Source organism: Phascolarctos cinereus, unplaced genomic scaffold, assembly GCF_003287225.1.
Source record: "Phascolarctos cinereus isolate Bilbo 61053 unplaced genomic scaffold, phaCin_HiC Scaffold_726;HRSCAF=1367, whole genome shotgun sequence".
In the NCBI taxonomy this organism is placed as follows: Eukaryota; Metazoa; Chordata; class Mammalia; order Diprotodontia; family Phascolarctidae; genus Phascolarctos; species Phascolarctos cinereus.
In genome coordinates, this window is record NW_027556098.1 from 81191733 (window position 1) to 81216916 (window position 25184).

Consider the following 25184-nt stretch of genomic DNA (forward strand, 5'->3'; position numbering starts at 1 on the left):
TGATCTTAGACAAAGCAAAAACAAAATTAGATCTTATTAAAAGAGATAAGGAAGGCAACAACATCCTGCTAAAAGGTACCATATACAATTAAGTAATATCATTAATAAACATATATGCAATTAGTTGTATAGCATCCAAATTTTTAGAGAAGTTCAGGGAGTTATAGGAATAAATAGACCACAAAACTATATTAATGGGGGACCTCAACCTCCCCCCATCTGAACTAGATAAATCTAACCATCAAATAAATAAGAAGGAAGTTAAGGAGGTGAATAGAATTTTAGAAAACTTAGACCTCTGGAGAAAATTGAATGGGGATAGAAAGGAATATACTTTTTTTTTCTCAGAAGAATATGGCACCTGTATAAAGACTGACCATGTATTAAGGCATACAAACCTCACAGTCCAGTGCTGAAAGTCAGAAATGTTAAATGTATCCCTTTTAGATCATGATGCAATAAAAATTACATGTAATAAAAGCCCATGGAAAGATAGGCTAAAAATTTATTGGAAACTAAATGATCTAATCCTAAAGAATGAGTAACTCAAACAACAAATCATAGAAACTATAAATAACTTCGTCCAAGAGAATGACAACAATGAGACAACATAGCAAAACTTATGGAATGCTGTAAAAGCACTCTTAGGGGAAGTTTCATATTTCTAAATGCTTACATGAATAAAATAAAGAAGAGATCAATGAATTGGGCATGCAACTAAGAAAACTTTCTAGTAAAAGTAAAAATCCCCAGTTAAATACCAAATTAGAAATTCTAAAAACCAAAGGAGAAATTAATAAAATAGAAATGAAGAAAACTATTGAACTAGTAAATAAAACCAAGAGATGGTTTTATGAAAAACAAATACAATAGACAAACCTTTAGTTAATTTAATTAAAAGAATCAAAGACTGCAGATCTGATTGCCATTGGGAATTCTATTTAACAAGAGACTGAATGAAGACAAGGACAGAATGCATTTAAAGTTGGTAATTTAAGGTTGATATGACTGAAAACAAAATATAGATTTTTTAAAAATGAGTAGTATACTGCAGTAAATTATGCAAGAAAATTACTTGAAACTTTGGAATATGAAATAAAGTATTAATTGATTGCATTTAGAGGTTCCTTCCAAAAACATAATGCTTGAAATTCCAAGGCATGTAGAGATCAGTTCAAGAGTTTTGATGATAAACAATTTTTAGTGAGGAGGGGAGGGAACACATTCTTTCTCTAGTTACCTTTCATTTTCTTCTCCTCTTACAGAAAGAAAAACTAGCAAACAAACAAACCAAAGAATTAAAAAAAAATTCTTGTAACAAATATGCATAGTTAAGCAAGATAAATTCCCATGTTGGTCATGTCCAACAACATATACCTCATTCTACACCTTGAACATTTCACTGCTCTGTAAGAAGATGGATAGCACAATTCTCCATCAGTTCTTTGGAGGAGCTTACATTCTCATAGGAAGAGACAACATATTTAAGGGATCGGTAGATCGGAAGGATGATTTGACTTGGGAAGTCAAAGATATGCTAGGTAGAATCATATGGTTATCCACTGACAGACCCTTTCCAGATGCCATGGTAGTGTTGATTGGATTATAGTTCTTCATTTAAAAAGTGGAAAGTAGGGCTGCTGTTTAAATATGTTAATAATATGTACTTATATTCAAATATATAAACATTCACATACGTGCATACATATATAATACATACACATATTATATATGTAAATATGTGTATAAGCCTAAAAGGAATGGTAATTTTTAAAATTTGTCTAACTTTTGGTGGCCATGAGAAAGAAGAGATGAGGGACTGGAATTGAGAGGTAGGGCATAGGAAGCTGGTCTCCCTCTAGAAGATACTGATTTGCTTATAGGCAAACATAGGATTTAGGCAAGGGCATATTAACTCTTTTTTTTTTTACTCTTTTCCTTAACCTCATTCTTTAAAATCCTCTTTAAGTGTATAATGAAATTATTCTTCATGTGTATAATGAAAGAGTGCTACTAAAAATGTTCCCCTGGGATCATAGGAAAGGTATGTGGTAAAAGTCAAGACCCTTACAATGGGTTTTGTCTAGTGGGAATGGGAAAAATTAGGAGACCATTTTATGTCACCAAGGGTTGTGTTTCCAAGGAATATATCTGACTCCAGAAGAAGACATTTGTGGCTAGAGTGGTAAAGAGTAACAAGAGTGACCAAGGGGTGGAAGGAGAGATTGATCTAACAATAGTAGAGAAAATAAAAAATATGAAAAAACCTTCATAATAAAAGTTTTATTTGAAAGAACTATGATGTATTCTGAATAAGGACATTAAAAAAGACCTAAGAAGAAGAAAAAAATTAACTTCTGAAAATAAGCATGAATATAATGGGAAAAGAATAAATTGAGTAAGATTATTTTTAGAATTTGAAAAACAACCCAAATTAAACACCAAGCATGAAATATTAAGAGTTAGAGAATACATTGATAAGATTAAAACAGAACACTATGAATTTTTTAAAAATCTAGTATCTAGTTCTTTTGAAAGACCAAAAATCATACAATGTAGTTAACCTCATTTAACAAAAAAAGGGAAAAAAATAACAAGATGAATTCATGATGAACAAAAGAAAAACAGAATCACCATCACAAACTATACATTGTTTTATCCTAGCAAAACAGAACATAAAGGAATGGATGATTGCTTAGAAAATATGGAGATAGCATGAAACAGTAAAAAGTGTGATGGATTTGGAGTCAGAGAAGTTGAAATCAAATACTAGCTCTTCTACTTGCTGTTTGTATGATTCTGGTGAAACCATTAAATTTCTCTCAATAAAATGCTAAGTTTAGTTAGAACATCTCAAATGCGACTTTTAAGTCTGAATATCTGACCATATGATTCTTCAAAAATATTTGAAATAATAGAATAAGACATCAAGATCTTTAAAAATCTAGTGTCTTACAAAACAAAACTTAAATAGCCACAAAATAACTACCAAATGTAAATAAATGACTATGAATAAATAACTCAATAAATAAATGGATAAATAGATAAATGAATAAAATAAAAAATGTTCTTGTAACAGATATGGAAATGAATTATATTGTTTAAAGAAATATTGATATTTTGCTATAAAATTATTTTAATAATTGAAAAATACTTCACCAAATTCCATTCATGACACCAATATTGTCTTGTTATCCAAACTACAAAAAGATAAATCAAATTTTAAAAAAAGAAACAAAGAAAGAAAAGAAAAAAGGAGGGAAATATAAAATCTGTTAAAAACTATTTAAAAAAACTATTAAATATAAAAAAACTATTAAAAAACTATAAAATCACTATCACTAATTAATAACTATTAAATAGACTAGAAGTGAAAAGATTCCATCAACATATCTAAAAGTTGTCCATTATAACTACAAGGGTAGTTCTACACAGAAAAACAATTTACATAATTAATAACAACAGAAAAACACAACACAATTTTATCAATGCAGACAGAAAAGGCCTCTGAAATAATACATCATAGGCTCATAGACAAAGTGCTTGAAATGACCTTAGAAGTCATCAAACCCAACCTTCTAATTTTAAAGACGAGGAAACTGAGACCCAGAGACATTAAGTAATTTGCTCAAGTTCATAGTCAGTAAATGCAGGAATCTGATTTGAACCTGCATCTTTTGAATTTACAATCCATGCCCTTTCTTATTTACACCAAAAACCTAAAATGGTCAGAGGACCATTTTATTCACACACACACACACACACACACACACACACACACACACACACACGTATGTATGTATGTATGTATGTATGTATGTATATACTATTTTTATTGATACAACCATCTCCTTATGTACTGTAAACCCCTGTCATTTATGCTTTTAATTTTTTTTAAAGTGATATAGATCAGATTCACTAGTTGGTTGTTTTACTCATTTCTTCTAATATATATGTTGGAATTAAAGATTTCTACTCTAGAGAGCTCACAGACATTTTACATTCTAATGTTGTGCTTTTTATCATTAGGCAATCCTTTTTTTCCTGGTCCCTCTTCTCTGTTACCCATTAAGGGGCATTGAATTAAATTTGCATTCAATAGGGAATTGGTAGAGTCTTTATGGGCATGGCAAGCTTCTTGTTCTATAAATCTATGGAAAAAAAACCCAAACATTTACTATGTGACTATTATGTGTAAGGTCTTAAGATAAAGTAAGCCAGCAAATTTTGAGGCTAAAGAGAATATTTTTCTGCTGGGTTGGGGTGTGAGGGCAGAAGATTTCATAGACAGATGACACTAGGCTGATTTTTGGTGAAAAAGAACCCTAAGCAAACCCTAAGCATTTAAATCATCAAAAATCCTTTATTTTGTCGCTGAAATTTTTGTGCTTTATCATTTCCACAAATAAATGCCAGGATTAGCCTTTTTTAAAAAAAAATAAAGTCATATAGCATCTCTGCTAGTCTACATTTTTATGTCTCCAATTAATTCAGGAAGTCATATAATTGTATTTTCCAGATACATACTCTAATTTCAGGCTTAATTCTGAGAGGAATTCAGGGCTATAGCTAATTATTTTTTCCTCAAGGAAATGTAACAAAAGGTATTCTTGATTAAGCTTAGGCAGAGTATATATTTTTGGGAGGAGGAGAGAAGCATCCAAGAATGCCCTTTTTCAGCATGATAAAGCTCAGCAAAGAACAGGTATGAGGTTACTGCTGGAGAAGCCACCACAGGATGGGGGAATAGGGCTGAGAAAGGAAGGAGTTCACTTCAGTGCTCCAAACTACATATGTCACTGTGTTCTAAATTTAGTATCCAAGAACAAAGCCTTGGTGACAATACTCTGGTTAAGGCTCAGGATAAACCAATCCTGCCCACTGACATCACCATAGAATCAGAAAGTTTATGAAGGATATATTTCCTCACATAAGTCATTACGGGCAAACAAAAATATGATAGATGTAATCTTTTTAAATATTTTTTTTAGGCAGTTGTGGTTAAGTGACTTGCCCAGGGTCACACAGCTAATAAGTGTCAAGTGCTGGATTTGAACTCAGGTCCTCCTGACTTCAAAGCTGGTGCTCTATACACTGCACCACCTAGCTGCCCCTGACAGATATAATCTTAAAACCTTTCATGATTTAACAATCAATGAGTGTAATAATCAATCAATTTACGTAATAATAAATCAATTATTTATTAAGTATCTACTATAAGCCAAACACTAGGCACTAGAAACATAAATATAATAAATGCAACAATCTCTAATCAGAAGGAACTCATTTTCTAATAGGGGAGACAACCACATATGTAAATATTTGCAGGGTAGATATAAATTAAGTAAATATAAATGTATATATGCATATGCACGTGTGTGTATATATGTGTGTATGTATGTGTGTATGTATGTATATGTATATGTATGTGTGTATATACATGTGTATATTTATAATAGATATATAGATATGTACGTATATGAATTAAGTGTAAAAGTTAGTGCTTGAGCTATGTCTTAAAGGAAAAGAAGGACTCCATGAGTCAGACTTAGGGAGGGAGGACCTTCTAGGCATGTGGGACAACCAGCACAATTGCACAGAGACAATAGATAAGCATATCTGTTCAATAAATATTAGTGAAATGACAAATGAAAAGAAGTGGACAGAGAGCTAACCTCCAAGTCAGGAATATTTGGCTTCATTCTATCTTTGACACACAATACCATGTATCATGAGTCATGTATCATGACTCCAATGTGATTTGAACACCCACCCTTCTGATCTGGAGTCAGATGTACTACCGTTGCTCCACAAGGTCATGGAAAAGACCTTAACTTAAAAAGACCAAAGTCTCCTGCTGCATTTGGGGCTATGTCTAGCCATCCTACTTTATATCTTGCCATGGGACCCAGATTGTTCTAGAGCAAGGAGTGGGACTGGTGACTTTGCACAGCCTTCTCTCACTTAAATCCCATTCATTTGCAAAGCATCACCTTTCTGATGTCATAGTCCTCTTCAAGAATGAATGACAAATAATAATCTGTGAGTAGTAGTAGCTGTTGCACTGGGGACCCAACAGGCCAGTTGTAGTTGGGCAATGAATTTCTTTCATTTTTTCATTCCTTCTTTCCTTCCTTCTTTCCTTCCCTCCCTTCTTCTTTCTCTCCCTCCTCCCCCTCTGTCCACATAGGGTATTATACCCTTAGCTGCAGGTGCTCTGCCCAAAGGAATATAAATTTTTATCTCTGAAACCTTGTAAGATATCTTGGGGCTTATGGGCTAGATTTCTTTCTTAAGGACCATGCCTTAAACCCAAATTACTCTGGCTCCCATTGACAGGCCAACATTAGGTACCAGTGGAAGCCTCCCTTGGTCATTGTTTAAGCCTTGATTGGCTCAGAGGAAGTGTAAATACCAATTGTTTCTGTTTTGGACAGAAACCCTAAGGGTCTTCACTTCCCAGACTGATTTTAACTTTTTGACTAGGTAGAAGTGGCCATTCTTTGCCTCATTTCTTACCCAGTCTTAATCACTGAATGGGCATTGCCTCAGTCAAACTGAGAACTGGAAAAGACCTTAGCTTAAAAAGGCCAAGGTCTCCCACTGTCTCCAGAGTCATCTCCAGTCATTCTGATCTATATCTTGCCACAGGATCCAAATGGCTCCAGAAAAGAGAGTGAGGTTGGTGATTTTGCACAACCCTCCCTCACTTAATCCAATTCACTTCCAAGTCATGACATCAACTGGCATTGTTGTTGTGGTCCTCTTCTAGAAGAAAGACAATCAACAACCTTTGACACAATACTGGCTATATTACCTTAGGCAAGTAACTTAACATTTCAGTGTCCTAGGCAACTCTGGAAGACTAAATTTCAGAGAAGGTGTTGTCCTGCAATTGGTAGAGAGTTTTGCTCACATGGAAGTTTTGTATATCAGTGAAACCACAAGACCAATCTCTATTCTTAAAGCTAAAACATTCTATTTAAATTTACCCAAAATTGAAAATCTTCATCCCAAAACCTGACAATTCTTTGAACTTTTCTCTTCTTATGAATGGTATCATCGTATGCCCTATCCATGGGTTATATTTAACTAAGATCTCAGACTATTCTATATTTCATGAGTTACGTTTCTTGAGGAATGAGTATCTCACAAAATATTTCTATATTAATGGAAGTGGAATGGTGTTCAGTGTGGTAAAATTTATTGGATTATCCTGAAGAAAATTATGAAATTTGCAATATTTGCCAGTAGTATCCTTTCTTGTCTTTCATGGCTACAATCCCTTAAAATCCCCCTTTCCTCTCTCCTTGTAGCCATTTTATATCCTAGTTGAGAAATTATAGTATCATAGAATGTTAGGTTTTGGAGGGACCTTATAGATCACCAGTCTAACACTTTCTGTTTTACAACCGTTTTACAACTAAGGAAATTGAAACTCAGAGAATTTGTCAAATGTTGAATATCACAGAGCTAGTAAACAGTAGCATCAAAACTTGGTCTCCTGTCTCCTAGTGAAGTGCTTTTCTGGGATTTCCTCTCAGTTGTCCACCAATTACCAACAAAATATGAGGTGATAATATCTTTGTTATTTACTTTATTAGTGGAATTAGTAAGGAGGGGAATTCTTTGAGACCAAAAAGCCAATCAAAAGGAATGTGTCTATCAATAAAATTTGAAGCACCATGAAAAATCAATCAATAAACATTCAGTAAGTGCCTAGTGTGTGTCAGCCACTGTGCTAAGTGCTAGAGATACAAAAAGGACAAAAGACAGGCCTTGCCTTCTAGGAGCATACAATCTAATGGGGGAGACAACATGCAGATAAATACAAAGCAAGCTATATAGAGAATACAAAAGGTACTAAAAGAGAGGAATCACTGTAATTAAGAGGAGTTAGGGAAGGCTTCCTGTAGAGTAGAGATTTTAGTTGGAGCTTAAAAGAAGTGTTACAGATGATTAATTAGGCCTCTATTTTAATCAGTATTAACCAGCTTGATATGATTCCATAAGGATGGTGATTATCAGTTCTGATAGTAGGCCTCAAAGCTATGAATTGCAGATTATAAATTCACTTGCTTAATCTCAGAAAGCTAACTAAAGGAACTCCACCCTTGTTTTACCTTGCTATGGAGACAAAGTCCAGCTACACTAAGGTGACTTAATTACATGGGAAGTCCCCGAGCTATTTTTATTGCCCCTGCATCCCTTGTCATCTCTCTATTGCCCAACATGGGGAGATGACCATGACCATGTAGCCAATGAATGACCCTTGTTGACATAGTGTGGCCTGCCCTTCTATTGGCCTGTTGGCCAATGTGGATGTTTTGACATCCACTTATCAGCCCACCCTTATGAGCCTGCTCCTGGGCTTGGTAGGACCTCCTGGAAGGCAAGATAGGTTGGTTAAAATCTGCTCACTAGCCTGTTTGTTAACCAGTGGGATTCTGTATTTTCAGTAGACCCTCCTGGAGGGTCAAGGGCAAGATCTATCTACCAATCAGATTCTGTATTTTTTGGCTTGTTCCATCTGTACAGGTATCAAGCACTATAAAACTAAGGCCCTGGAGGAAATGGAAATCTGAGATCACGAGGAAGATCTGAGGTCCATCTCAGTAGAGGGGACCATGGACTCTTTAATAAAGTGCCATTGGCTCAGAGCTCTGCCTCAGTGTTTTCGCTTTTTGTTTTTGTTTTGCAGATTGGACAATTTGGAAAATCCCCACAGAAGCTAGAGAGGTCAGTAGTCAGAGTAAAGGAGAAAAAACATTCCAGGAATGGGGTGGAGCCAGAGAAAATGTTGGGATCCCAGAGATGGAGGAAAATTTTTAGGAATTTTAGGTAATTCTCTTTATAGAGGCATTTACATTTTAATGGGAGGGGTACTGTAGGACCCATAACAGTCAATACAAAGGCTTGAATGATTGAATTTGAGACACTATTGACAGATGGTGAGAAAATTTGGCAGGTGGGGGAGGAAGCAGCCCTGCCTAGTGCTCTTAGAATCACAATATGCAAGTGATTAGCTACTTAAAAAGCCATGACTGCATTTTGGCATTGAAACATATAGGAATTTAGAGGTAAAAGGGATTTAGAGTCATTTGATCGAAATTGACCTTTTTGCAATGAGAAAACTGAGTCCCCAAAAGTTAAATCACTTACTTGAGGTCCTACAGCTAGATCATGGCAAAGGCAGAACTGAAACTTAACTTTCCCAATTCCCAAGCCAGGCAGTAAGAAAAAACAAAAGATGGGAAGAAAATCAAGTTGGAAGGAAAGAAGGGTCTGAGACTTATCTTACATAAAGATGCACTTTCTTGAATTTCTTAAATGGCCCTTAGGATGAAAAGTTGTCCAGGAACACTTGTTAATGAGATAAGCACTGACAGCACATTTAATAAAAACATGTTTATTTTGTCACCTTGCCTATTACATCAGGGATTTTTCTAAAAGAAAATGTGTTATACATAGGAGACATGATGTCTTTGGAAGTTCTAACATGGTTCAGCCATCCCACTGATCCTAGTCAAGTGAGTTGAATTATGAACACACTTACTCAGGGCCAAAAACTTGATTTTCATCCTTTTTTCCCCCTTTTCCAAAATCTTTCCAGGATTCTATTTAATAATAAATCAGTAGCTTAAGAACATCATCATCTTTTCTTTCTCTTTCCTTCACTGCAGGCCATGTACCTACTGATGTGTCCTTTACCACTGGTGGCTCTTCATTAGCAGCTTCCCTACCTTTAGCACTGCTTCTATAATCTAGAAAATTCATCTCACTTCCCTACTGCTGACCCTCTCTTCAGAATACTAACATGATTCCTATTGATAATTAAATTCCTAATTCCTTGTTAAGAAGCTTGTTGCAGTAGAAAATGTGCTGAACAATAATTCATTTATGACTAACAAAGATGAGAAATACAAAATACAAAGAAATCAAGGAGGAGATTTATGAATTAATGTAAAGCAACAATAAAGCACAGACATAATAGAACTAAAATCACTTAAGAAAAAATTAAATGGGAAGAAATGGACAAAGGATTATTATGGGAATATAGAGTAACTGAAATAATGTTATCATGATTATGCATTAGAATGTATTAATTTAAATGTAGAGGAGTACTACACAGGTGTAGCTATTGGGATTGACGTTCAATGTTAAATTTGTAATAAAATAATAAAAGAGGAATGGAAAGGAAAGGAAAGAAATGAAATGAAAGGGGAAGAGATTAAAAAAAGGAAAGGAAGGGAAGAAAAGGAAGGGAAGGAGATTAAATAAGGAAGAGAGGAGAAAATGAAATAAAGGAAGATGGAAAGGAAAAAAGAAGGAAAAAAAAACAGGAGGAAGAGAGGAATGGAGGGCTGGATTGAGAGTAAAGAGGGCAGCATTGTTTATGCTGCTTGCTCATGTTGTTATCTTTGTCAAGTTGCTTAACTTGTCTGCTACTCAATTATCTCATCTGTGAAATGGAGATTGATGGCGTATGGGCCCAAAGTGAGACCTTTGTCCCAATTTGGGCCCCATTTGTCTATGGGCCCTAGAAAACCTTTGGACTATCCTTGAATTCTCCCACTTGATCTAGGAGATCTCTGGCATTCCCCTGAGGCCATGATTCCTTTGTTTTGGCTACACCCAATCCCCCAATTCTGTTATCCTTGACCTAGCCTGGCCTTCCATTGTCTTGCCTTCCTATGGCCCCAGGCCACTTCCCACCCTTGGTCCCACTCAGCCTCCATTTCCCTGGAATTCTATTACCTCATAGACTACTTGCCCACTCCTATATCCCTCCCACAGTCTTTCTGTATATAAGGTCCATCTTGTCTCCATTAAGATTCTTAGATTCTATAATCTAGCTACAACTCTGATTCTTATAATCTAGCCACAGCTTACTCATGCTCAGACTACTTAAGAGACTGCCCAGTATGATGGATATTCTAATAAACCTTGTCTTTGGATGAAAGAAGACGTGGGTCAAATTCTTTCCGGTAGGACCCATGTAATTGTGATTTTGGGGTCCCAGCACCCCGAACCCCTAAACTGCATCAGGGATTATAAGATTTACACTAGATCCTTCATAGGACTATATATGTGTAACAATTTTAATTGTGAAGCACAGTATATGTGTAAGCTACATTTTTATTAAAAAAGTAAATATAAACAGGTTAATCGACCTGTTTAGCAAGTCAATAACAGGTTCATCCCTATTTAAACTCTTACTCCTAGAGCTATTGGTTTATAGCACAGACAAAAGAACCATTAAACATAAGGTTACTGCTAAAAACACTAACTGGGATATATTCAAGAGCTACTACTCAACAAATTCTTAAATTCTATGTTTCTATAGTTATAAACCCTATGTATTTTGTTCCACCGTACTCACCCTATATTGCAAAGCTCTTTGTAAGGCTATGCAAACTATCTATTTTTTATCATTTCCTTTTACTTCTTACCTTCCTTTATTTCTAATGCTATTCACGTAGTATGTGTATATACATATACATTTTCATCTCATTTTCCTAAATTTTGTGAGGCAGATGGGGTGTGTGTCATCTTTGGGAGTCTACTTGGGACTCAGGTTCATAATATTCTTGATTCAGCTGCCTGTCATTGGAAGCTCCTTCTACTTAGAGCCAGCCATTGAAAAAAGTCATTTATAAATCATATTGCAAGTTTAAAAAGTTATTATAATAGAAAGGAAATAATAAGTAAGCTTTCTTATTATCAACATCAAGCAAGCAACTGCATCTTCTCCAAACCTGTCTTTATCCAAGGGCAGGAATGGAAATACAGGAGTGTTATAAGAATATAGGGTTATAACTATGTTGCCCATCCTTAGCCTGAAGGTAAATTTGTACTTCTGACAATGCAGATCTTTACCAGGTGTATTTGGCCATGAGTTTATAACATCATTTCCTGGAGAGCCAGGGCTACAATTTCAGAAATAAGTTATGATAATGTATAAGTTCAACAGCAAGGATCCTGAGTAGCCTGGTTCTGGGGTATGAGGCAGAGGAGGAGATCCTTCTGAAAACAAAGGAGTATAGTTTAAAAAAGCAATGCGATGATGGAGTAATTGAAAAAGCATAGAGATAGCAACTTGCAGATTATGATAAATTATTATAATAGTGTTAAGGGGATGTGGAAAGATATGAATACTACTATATAGCTGACAGAATCGTGATTTTTTTCTGACCATTATGGAAATCAGTATTCAATTTTACTAAAAAGAAAGAATGAAAGAACATAGCTAAAATATCCATATTCTTTAACCAGAACTCCTATTGCTAAACATGTGAAGTTAAAGTCAGGAAAAAAAGAGTTGAGGGAAAACTAAACAAATTTGTCATATGTGAATGTAATAGAATTTTACCATTTTACTGTGCCATTAAAATAAAACAATAAATACTAAGAATTTAGAGATGCTTGAGAAGACAAACTAATGCAGAGTGAAGGGAGAAAAAGTAGTAAAATGATGTAAATAATGGTTACAATACAAATGGAAAACAAGACCACTACCACCAACAACAAAAGAAACTGAGTACCCTGTAATAATAATGATCAAATCTGGCCCTGGAAAAGAGCTGAGAAAATGTACCTCCCTCTTTTTCTAACATTAACAATAACAACAAAAACAACAGTTAGCATTTAAATAACACCCACTCTGTTTTAGGGACTGTGCTAAGTGCTATACAACTATGATCTCTTTTATCCTCACAACAACTCTAGGAGGTAGGGGTTATTATTATTTCCTTCATTTAGTTGAGGAAACTGAGGCAAGCAGAAGTTAAGTGACTTGCCCAAGGTCATATACCTGGGTTTAAAGTCAGGTTTGAACTCAAGTTTTCCAGGCCCAGCACCCTATTCACTACAGTACTTAAAAGAGAAAGAGGACTGAGCATGGAATATTGTATACATTGTCATTCACAATTAGTGTCTTCATATTTCTTCTGATTTGTTTTAATCTTTTTTTTTTTGTTACAGAGAATGGCTCAGTAAAAATGTAATGGCTAATAGGTATATTCAGAACTGAAGGTGATTATTTTAAAAATTATCCATAAAGTTTTGTGTTATTATTGTTGTTGTAATTGTTGTTTATAAGGAAGAGCATTGAACAGGGGACTGAGACCTTTATTCTAGTCCCAGCATTGCCACTAATTCACTGTTGTTTTCAACAACACACTTTTCTTCTTGGGACCTTGGTTTCTCCATTTATAAAAAGTGGGAAGGTTGTAACAGACATTCTCCAAGGTCTTTTCAAACTTGACCATTTTTTGATAATAAATCCTTTCGTTTGAACAACTGGAATGCACTCCCTAAACCCCTTTCCTGACCCCCAAACTTGCCAAACACTATTCTCCCTTGAACATAAAGAGTTTCTCCAATCATTGTTCTTTGAGGTGGAAAAAACACTGGATATGCAGTCAAAGAATCTACATCCAAATCCCAATTCTGCTACTTATCACCTGAGACATTTTCCTCATCTTTAAATGAAGTAGTTGGACTCAATGATGTCTAAGGTTCCTTATAGCTCTACTTAGATTCACTTGTCCTATTCCTCCCCACTAGATTATAGGCTTCTTGAGGGTAGAGCTGACTTCCTTTTTGCTTTTATTTGTACTCACAGCCCCTACCACAGTACCTGATACTAAGTGCTTAATAGAGACTCATTTTCTTCTTTCTTTGTTTTTTTCCTCCATAACAGCTTGCTTTAATGGATGACTTTCTTGTCCTCTTTTTTTCCAGAGGCAAGCTAATATCTATGTCACCCTGAAAGACCTGAACACTAAAATTTATACAAAATATTGAAATTTGTGTACTTTTACCCTATTATTACGTTATTTGCCAGTGTGTCTTGTATATTTCCAATACTCCTTTCTGAATCAGTCTCTTCTGGGTGTTTTCAGTGAAGGGATCTGTATCAATTTAGCTTTCATGGTAGAGGGCCTAGCACCACATCACGTAAAGTTAGTAACCTAAATGCTGTTTAATAGTGGAAAACATAATCTATTTTAGATTTAGAAATGCATCAAAGTGCATGAGTCTTTGCTCATATGTAACATTTCTTGCCAGGGGCAAAAAGACAAATGAAATGACATTGTCTTTGGGTTTCCCTGGCTCTATGCTATAGAGTTTATAAAAAGGAAATAAGAATAAAAGAAAACTCTGGGAATAAATTTCTATCTCCTGATCAAAAGTATAGAAGGCTTTTGGTTAGGAATACAAAATGAAACCAAAAAAAGAAAACAATCTACACTTTTTGTATAATTTTTTTTTTTTAGTTCATGGTTAATCCCAAGAGGAATTGTTAGAATTTGAAGATTAGGGTCAAGGCACATGTTCCACTTACTAACTAGATTCGCTTCAACTCTTAGAATCTCACTTTCCTTCTCTAGAAAAAATAGAAATAATACTTCTGTTCTTTGTACCTCACAAGGTTATTGTGAGAAATCAGTATAAAATTCTACATGAAAGTCAGTTATTTATCAAAATTAAGATGATTTAGTGATAACCTATATTGTAAACAGTCATATCTGGGTTCAAGTCTTTCCTCTTACACATATTGCTATGTGACAATGGGTAGGTCATTGGTCTCTTATTTCACTAGGCAATCCTCTAAAATTATAAGTAACAGATAACCTGTCAGTTTCTATAAGATTCTTATCATGAATAGGTTTCTATCTCAGAGACCAAAGAAAAGGAGAAATATATAGAGAAAAACATGGAGAAAAAATAGAAATATATGCACAAAAAAGAATTTATGACAGCTATTTTTGTGGTGGCAAAGAATTGGAAATTGAGAGGATGCCCATAAATTGGGAAATGGCTGAACAATTTGTGGCATACCACTGTGATGGAATACTATTGTACTATTAGAAATAATGAGTGGGTTGGTTTCATAAAAATTTGGAAAGACTTCTATGAACAGATGCATAGTGAAGTGAGCAGAGCCAGGAGAAAATTATACATAGCATTAGCAATATTGTAATGATGATCAAGTATGAAAGACTTAAGTACTTGGGTCAGTAAAATGATCCAAAGGACTTAGGAAGAAAAATGTTATTCGCCTCCAGAGAGAGAACTGATGAACTCTGAGTACAGATTGAAGCATCTTTTTTTTTTACTTTATTTTTCTTGCTTTTTTTTTGGTAACAGTACTAATATGGAAATATCTTTTGCATGACTTCACATGTGTACTGCATATCATATTATTTGCCTTTTAAGTAGGTGAAGAAGAGCCTAGAGGAAGGGAAAGAATTTTGAACTCAGATTTTTTTTAAAACTAAAGGCTAAAAATTAATTAATTCACCGAAACAAAGAACAGGGAATTTTTAGAGTAGGTGTTCTCTACACTGGGGAAATAGCAGTTCCAAACAAAAACTATTGCCCCCCAAAAAAAAAGGAAAGAAAGGAACAAAATTCAATTATCAAATAGCTAACATATAAAACACTGCGTTAAATTCTGCTAAGGACATAAAAGGGGAATAAAATATTTCCTGCCCTCAAGAAGTTTTTAATTTATATCATAAGACCATTGCATAAAACTGTTAAAATGGTTTTATACTACAGGACAGCATATCAAATTCAATTTTATTTCATTTTCAGCTCCAAATTCTGTCCCTCACACTTCTGTCTCCACCCTTCATTGAGTGCAAGAAAAATAAAAAAGTTAAAAATTGCGTTTAGTGGGAAGGGGGGCAGAGTCAAGATGGCAAAGTAAAAGCAGTTACTTGCTTGAGCTCTCCCCCAAACCCCTCCAAATACCTATAAAAGTGGCTCTAAACAAATCCTAGAGCAGCAGAACCCACACAAAGACAGTGTGAAACAAATTTCCAACCTGAGACAACCTGGGTGGTTGATTGGAAATGTCTACCGTTCCAGGCTGGGAGAGAAATACAGTTCAGAGCGGGTGTGCAGGCAAAGACCAGGCCTCAGTGAACCTGGAGCAGGCCTCAGAGAACTGAATCATGGGCAGCTGTGGTGGTTTACAGACTTCTCAACCCACAAATGCCAAAGACAACTTAGAAAGTCAGTAGGAAAAGTCTGTGACTGTGGTGAGAGAGAAGCTTGGTTCCAGCCCCAGTTCCCTAGCAGCCCTAGCTGTGGCCGCTTCCAGAGTTCAGCCCACAGACTGAAGGGGAATCTAGTGGCTGATCAGAGGGGGATGGCAGGGATCTCTTTGCTGGTACTGAGGCAGGACTCTGTTGCTTTGTCCATACTTGGATCTGAGTCTCAGTTCTGGGTGGCAGTCCCAGGGAGAGGAAGCACACCAGAGCTTGCAGCAGGAGTAGAGAATGGACCCTCTTCACATTTCCAGGGCAAAAAAGAGTGATTGTGGTGACTCACAGACCAGAGCACACACCAGGAGAGTAGTAAACATGCCTCTCCTTAGATCATACCACCTTGGAAGAACTGAAAACTTACAGGTCCCCAGAAGTAGCTCTGAAAACAGCTGCACAAAACCACTGAACCTTGGGACAGCATGCCTTCCACCCTGGAAGTAGGGGCCTACTTTAACAAACAGTTAAAAGTCAAGTAATAGGTTGGGAAAATAAGCAAACAACAGGAAAATAAAAGCTCTGACTGTGGATAGTTACTATGGTGACAAAGAAGCTCAAAACACATAAACAGAAGAAGACAACAAAGTCAAAGCTCCCTACATCCAAAGCCTCCAAGAAAAATGTGAATCAGTCCCAGGCCATGGAAGAGCTCAAAAAGTATTTTGAGAAGCAAGTAAGAGAAATAGAGGAAAACCTAGTAAGAGAAATGAGAATGATGCAAGAAAATCATGCAAAACAAGTCAACAGCTTGCTAAAGGAGACCCAAAAAAGACTGAAGAAAATAACACCTTGAAAAATAGCCTAATCCAAACAGCAAAAGAGGTCCAGAAAGCTAATTAGGAGAAGAATCCCTTCAAAAGAGAATTGGCCAAATGTAATGGCAGTCCAAAAGCTCACTGAAGAAAATACTTTCTTAAAAATTGGAATGGAGGAAATGGAAGCCAGTGACTTCATGAGACATCAACACATTGTAAAACAAAACCAAAAGAATGAAAAAATAGAAGGCAATGTGAAATATCTCAGTGGAAAAAACAACTGATCTAGAAAATAGATCCAGGAGAAAGAATTTTTAAATTATTGGACTATGAAAGTCATGATCAAAAACAGAGCCTAAACATCATCTTTCAAGAAATTATCAAGGAAAACTGCCCTGATATTCTAGAACCAGAGGGTAAAATAGAAATGGAAAGAATCCACTAATCACCTCCTGAAAGAGATGCCCAAAGGAAACCTCCTAGGAATATTATAGCCAAATTCCAGAGTTCCCAGGCCAAGAAGAAAATATTGCAAGTAGCCAGAAAGAAACAATTCAAGGATTATGGGAACACAATCAGAATAACACAAGATTTAACAGCTTCTACATTAAGGGACCGGAGGATTTGGAATATATTCCAGAGGTCAAAGGAGATAGGATTACAACCAAGAATCACCTACCCAGCAAAACTGAATATAATCCTTTGGGGAAAAATTGGATGTTCAATGAAATAGAGGACTTTCAAGCATTCTTGATGAAAAGACCAGATCTGAATAGGAAATTTGACTACAAACTCCATAGTTCTTTCTTTGGATGTGGATAGAATTTTCCATCATGAGGTATGTATACACACACACATACACACACACATTTTTATACATAAATGGATACAATTTTTGGAATGTGTTTAATGCAGGAATTTGTTTTGCTTGACTATTATAAATATAAATGTGATACATTATATATAATACCCAACATTTTTTGATATGACTAATGTATATATGTAATACATATATATTTTTCATACACATATATTCAAATGGTTCGGACAATAAGTGTCCTAGGAGTAGAGTAAATGGAGATTTTGATTTTTTGTTTTTGTTTCTATGTCATTTGTGTTGTATCTAACTTTTTCTGACCCCACTTGGGGTTTTCTTGGCAAAGATAGTGGAGTGATTTGACATTTTCTTCTACAGCTCATTTTGTAGATGAAGCACTGAGGCAAATAGGGATAAGTGAGTTGTACATAGTCACTCAGCTAGTAAGAAATTGTCTGAGGCCAGATTTGAACTCTGGAAGATGAGTCTTCCTGACTTCAGCCCCACATTCTATGCACTGTTCCACCTACCTGCCCAGAGTTCAATATGTACTAATAATTGCGGAAGATTTAATGGAGGAGGAAAAACATGATGAGGTTTGAATGTATACAACAATCTTTTCTGAGTTCTGATGTCCTAATTAATAATACAATAATGTATCCATAAATGAGTGATAATGAAATTATTTTACTCATTTTTGTTGTGTACCTAACATGAATTAAATCTGTAACCTATATTTGTCATGAATAATAATAGCTGTATTCAGTGCAATATAGTAGATTTTGTGTTTTACTGTTTTCTATGTGTTTTTTTGGTCTAGACCTGTGATTTCATAAGGGTAGAAAACTTTCATTGTAGAAGCTGACTTTACTGATGCAGTTTAACCACTTGTCTATAAATTATTGTTTAGAGTTTCCTGCTATGTGAATTCAGTTCTTTCTGACTCCAAAGCCAGTCTGCCATCTATAATACTATGTTGCCTTTCTTTCTAATTGAATATTCATATTAAAAAAAAACAACTCACGCAGCTGATTTTATGTTGCTGTTTAAGATTTGGTGTTGTGTGGAGAAAGTGGCCTGGATTTGATGTCGGCTCTATTTCCTGCTGAATGATTTTAGGCAAACCACACCACCTCTACGAGCCTCCATTTCCTCATCTCTAAAATGGGAATAGTGATATTTATTCTATCTCTTTCACAGGACTATTGTCAGGATTGATTTTGCTAATATATGGCAAGTGGTTGTAAGTCTAAAGCAGCACATAAATGTGCATTATTATATTTTTAGTGCTGTGTAAAGTAAATGTTAAGTAGGTTAGTGGACTTGTTTAATAGTTTTAAAGATCAATATAATAGGTCCCCTTTTTGATTATGCTCATGAGATAGGAGTCACTTATCTATTGCATGATAAGCTGAGTTTCTTGTTCTTGAGCATGGACAATTCTTTGTATCAGCTATTCACTTTGTGAGATCTCAAGGGAACACCTTTCTGAAAACTCAGTGAAATGACAATGAAAATATTAAAGACAGGAGCTGAAACTAGAAATGAATAAGCAGTAGCTCTTTAAATAGGGCTAAGCTGTCATGCTGTTCTATGGGACACCTAAGAACCATGTAATGGTTCTGAATGGAACACTGCTAAAGCACCAAGGTTGCTTTGGGAAGTTTTGTAAGTGGGCTCAGATTCTCACTGTCTCCTGAAATCTCATAATTTCACCATTGCACAGAGACTTCTTATTAATTTCATTTTCCCTTATTCCTCTAAATTTTTTTTATCTCTTTTGTGCATCTGGACTGAGATTAGGTTCTATGCTAAACTTCTTCAGGTTAACTCTCCCTTTATTTCGTCAGCATAACCTCATGTCAGTGAGGTGGATAGAAACAACAGCTGCTCTGAGCTCCATCAGTGCTGTGGCTTTCTTTCCCAGAGTTATCTCAGTGTCTTTTGAAAAAATAGGAAAATTTTTGCTTGCCTGAGCTGTTTTTCACATTCACAGAAAGAACATTGATGTGCTAAGGTATGAAGCAGTAGTCACTGAAGATTTTGAAACCAGTTGGAGTAATGGATAAGGTTTGAGCTAAGCAGAACCAATGAGAAATTGGTTCAGAGGCCTTTCTCAGCCTTTCAAAGTCATTATAGCCAGGATCTCAGAGCATGCATATAACACAAGTTCCTTTAATGCTTTTTTCCCCCCTCCTTTATTTGTCAAAATTAACTTTGTCTTTAGTTTACTTCAAGTCCTCTTTCAAAATATATTTTTTTTTATTTTAAATGACGTAGAATCATTCAGGACCAATTTTGGCATCCTGTAGCGTGCCTAACACAGTTGTTGTTGTTTGTTGTTATTTTCAGTCATGTTTGAATCTTTGTGTCCCCTTTTGAGGATTTCTTTGCAAAGGTACTGGAGTGATTTGCCCTTTCCTTTCCCAGCTCATTTTAGAGATGAGGAAACTGAGGGAAATAGGGTTAAGTGACTTGTTTATGGTAACACAATTAGTATCTGAGCCTGGATTTCAATTCAGACCTTCCTGATTCCAGGTTTGGAACTCTATCTACTGTACTACCTACCTGCCCATAGTACATAATAGTTATCTAACACCTAGTAGATGCTTAATATATTCTTATTGATTGAATTTACACTTAGGGCACAACTCCATTACTTTCTAAAATCTAACATAGACAATCCACGAAACTATATATCAAGCCCTGATTTGTAGTGTTTGCTGATTTCTGAGGAGTAAATGCTCACAATGAAAATTTAACAATCTACTCTTTGGATCTGGTTAAAGAAGGCTTCAGCAAACTTTGTTTTATAACGCTCAGTTTCCTTTAAACTTAGCTTATGCACAGCTTCCCTACTACTGTCTCCCTTGCTTAAATGGCACAGGTCTTCTATAAATGCTCATGTCATTGATTTCCCCATGGTACTTATAGATGAGCCATTTAACTCAATTATTTGGTCCTTCCTGGGTCCAGTGATTTACATTTGCAAGATTGCTGATTGACATATGGGGATATATATTATAATTGTCTGTCTCCCTTCTGCTTTGCATTTCTGTGTTATCCAGGACAATAATCATTCCTAGCATACCTATAAAAAGTGATAAACACACAGTAGAATATACAAAAATAATAAACTGATTGACTGGAGTTGCCTTTCTTTTTAGATGCAGAATTCCCTTCATTAATTGGCATGCAAATATTGTTGACTGAGGGGTAGTTTAAAACAAAACAAAACAAAACAAAACTTGGGTTTGAAAATACTGCAAATACAAGTCTCAACATATTCATTCAATTACTGATTTTGCTAATACATAGCAAATGGCTGTAACTGAATTCAATCATTTTCTTTCTTCTGCTACAAAGGTGCCTAAGAGTATAGGATTTTTCATCCCTTAGGAATATGAATCAAGTAAGGTTTATTGAAAGTAATCAAGGTGTGGTCAATAGAGATCCAGGTCTTTTGACCTATGTTCAGGCCCAGACTGTGATAAATACTAACTGAATATCAAGTCTCTTAACCTCTCAATGACCCAGTTAACTCTCTAAGACTTAAGTTACAAAGCTAGACAGCCAGAGGTTTCCAGATTGGAATTTCTCCACTCCAATAAAATCACAGGTCTGAACCACTATGCCCATGTCTCTCAAGTCTCTCAATTTTGATGGCTTTGTTACCTTTCAGAATGCTTGAAGACTATCAACTGAGAATTATCTCCCATATGTAGAGTTCAGAAAATATCTTTGATTAGAAGGTCTGCAATAGAAACCAGTATTTGAACTCTGCTAGTTGTGAGTATATTTATCCAAGACTCCTGCAATGATGTTCATTGGCTTTTCATAATAACTTTTTTTTTATTATTATTAGATGGACTTGTTTTCTTTTCATTGAATCTTTTAGAATGTTGAGCAACTGAGAATTTGAGAGTTGGAAGGGACCTCATTATCTGCTTAGTCCAACTCATATGGTAAAGGAGTCACCACAATAACATATCTGGCAAGTGGTTTCCTAGTCTCTTATTGAAGAGCTCAAAGAGAGGGAGATAATGATGTACTCTATTTCCTCTCAGAACAGCTCATTCTATTTCTGGACAACTCTAATTTTAGGAAGTTTTATGTGATCTCAAACCTAAACTAACTTTTTTGCATTGCTCCTGGTCCTGTCCTATGTGACCAAACAAAACAAATCTAATTCCTCCTTCATATGATAGCTCTTCAAATATTGAAAAGAGCTACCATGTTTCTCTTATATCTTCTCTTGTCTAGGCTAAACATGCCTAGTTCTTTCAAAAGATTCTCATATGTCATGGACTTCAATATCATGATTACTCTCCTTGGGATACTCTCCAACTTATAAATGTCCTCCTTTAATTCTGGCATCCAGAACTAAACATAATATTCCATATGAGGATTGTCAAGATTGTTCTGCAGTAGGTCATATAATTGGCTAAAAGTTGGAAATTCACTGGGTATGGGGGAGGTTAGGGTGAGGCAAAAGTTGAGAATGACTAAGCTTGCCAACCCATGCAACCAGAATAATGAAGATGTGTTCCACAGATTTAAAGAAGTTGGAAGCAAGAATGGGTTTACAGGGAAGAGGGAGGGATTATTATAAGTTCTATTTTGTTCTGTTTTGGAAGTCTTTGAGAAACCAAAGTCATATCTATCAAATAATCAGTTGGATATGTGATACTCATGTGTTCTCTCTTTCCCCTATCCTCACTTTTCTGATAATCCCAACCCAGATCACTAGCAGGAATAGTAGCTGTTCCTGGAGGGTATCTTGTGGGGTCATTGCTAGTAAAAGTATCCCCAAATTTTGGGGTTTGTTCCCAGATTCTCTTCCTCTCCTCAGTGGTACAACAGGTAGAGAAGAGGACATACAAATCACCCCAAGAAAGTTGGAATTGTAGGGACACATCCCTGAAGCCCTCAGTAAATTTAGTGGGATCTTCAGAGTATCGACCCAGACTTTCCTTAATCTGGGTGAGGTCTGAAATGGAGAATGTAACATGAACCCTAAGTGTCCCATTAGGAGAGGTGGGTACTTCCCTTAAAGGTAAAAGCCCTGAAAGCCCTGTGGGGGCAGGGGTTTGTGGGGGAGGAAGGTAGGAAGTCCCACTTCTCATGAGTGAGGGCCTGGAAAGTGCTGGCTGAACTGGCAAGGCTGAGGAATCGGGCTGGCAAGGGGGAAGATTACCTGACACCAGAGGAGGGGGAGGGATCAGGGGAGAAGGCGCCACAGAGATAACCTTGTCTGGAGCCTGAGGAGGGGTCCCATCCCAAGTAGAGGTCTGGGGAGGAGGCACCGAGTTGAGAACCTCGTCCAGCCCTTGAGCTGAGGTCTCTCTGGAAGTAGAGTCTGGGGTGAGGCCCTCACTCAAGGCCTGAGTAGAAGTAGCCTCTAGAGTAGGGGCCTAGGGAGGAAATGGAGAGACCAGAGGAGCAGAGGGCAGGGGTGTCTGGGGAGGATGGGGAACAGCCAGAGAAGCCAGAGGAGAATGGGGTGGAGATAGGTGCTGGGGAGGTGGTGCCAACGGAGGTTGGGAAGAGGGGGATGCCATAACCCTAGGAGCCATAAGAGGATCGTCCAAAAGGTCCATTTGGTCCCCACTCACTGGTAGTGGGGTGGCTCTAGCTGTGAGCATCTTACAATCCTTTCTGAGAATGGAATCTCTAGAAAGCTCAACAAAAGCCATTAAGTAAGAAATCTCCACTTATTTTCTTTCTCTGCAACAATATTTTTCTGACTCTGAGAGGGTCTTTACCTGTAAAGTCCCAAAAAGGGGCCATGCCTCTCAATCTTCCAGGTGATACTGAGGCCAAATGCTGTTACAAAAATGCACCAGCTTTTTCTTTTTAAGTTCTTTACAGAAGCTAAGATTTTTCCAATTTAGCAAAAGAGAGCCCAAAGGCAAATTCTTAGGAAATGGGAAAGGATTGACCTATTGTGGGCTTAGGGAAAAGAAAAAAAAAGGAAAAGAAAGAAAAAAAATATACATCCAACAGTTTCCCAATTCCCTAGTGCCGAGAGAACTGAGAAGTTTGAACCTATGCTTCCTGATAGGGAGTCCACCAGGTCCAAGTTCTCAAACAGAAGCACTGGACCAAAAAGCCTGGGAGCGTCAGGCAGAGTTCAAGACAGCCTCTAGCTGTCTGACCTAAGGGAACCTGAGAGGTCAGGCCCAGAAAAATACTTCCAAGACAAGCCTGGCTAGCTGCTTGGAAATCCAGGTCCAAGTGCTCAAGCAGAGGTACTGGACCAAAAAGCCTGAGAACATCAGGCGGAATTGGGGACAGGGAAGCTTACCAGTCGTGGCTGAAGAAGAGTTTGAGGTTTGGCAGTTATTTTCCCAGTCAGGGAACCATATGAAAAGGTCTAGGACTTTTGGGGTGCTGCTGGAACCCCAAGATTGTGGTACCAGGCTCTGCCTGAAAGAATTCAACTCAAATCTCCTTCAGCCAGAGGAAAAGTTTATTAGTGATAAAACACTTAGGGGCCAGGTGATGCCTGTAAGGATGAGCAGGCATGAGAGGTTCTCAGCCTTGTGGGCCTAAGATTCTCAACCCCACATGAGGGCCAGGGTAGATCTTATATACTAAAGTGACTAGGGAAGGGTCTGGGAAAATGTTCTGGGAAAAGGGTCTGGGTGAGAATTCCCAGAGATTGAAATGTCTAAGAGATTGAATAGACAATGGGAATAGATAATGAAGGAACTGGAAGGTATCTGAATGAGATTAAAAGGTAGGCTAAGGCTTTCAAAGGGAGATGAGGGGCTGGGGCCTGTAGACAAGGACAGCCAGATTCCCTTTGGGGCAAGGGGCAAAGACCTGGGCTTGGGCCACACCCCATCAATTCTAGCAGTCAGGTGAAAGACTATTTCTAGATATGTAGATTTGAGATTCATCTGCATAGAGATTTCATAAGAATTGTTGAGGGGAGAGAGAGAGAGAATTTAAATCTCATAAAAAGGTTGATTTGAAGCAAAAGAAAATATTCATCAGAGATTACAGGGGCATTCGATTCTAGGCGGCTTTGGAAGGAAAATTAATAAAGAAGTGAAATAAAATAAAATCTTAGAAAGGAGCTTTAAAGATTAATGCCATTGAAATTAAGTGAATAAGTCAGGTGGGGTGGACATAGGGCGGAATAAGGAAGATCCATTGTCATAGTCTTAACTGAACTCAGAAAGGAAAGGTTAAAAAAAAAGTTAAATACACATAAGGGCATAGACTCACAATAAGCCATGCAGACACAAAAATAATGAAGTAAAAATTGAGACAGAAAAAATATGTTAATAAAAGTAAATTCAAAGAACTAATGATTCAGTTAGGCAATGGAAAGGGGGAAGTTGTTGAAGAGCCTGGGGATTTGTTCAGTGTAAGAAAAACAAAGCAAGTGCTGACTTAAAAGAGGAGGGGGAAACAATAAAAAATTCAATCAATGAAAAACTAAACTTAACAATTACAATTTAAATGTGATTGGATTAAGTTTCCTCAAAAAAGATAAAGGTGAAGGAGGAACCAATTAAAGTAGAAAATCCAAGAATTTGC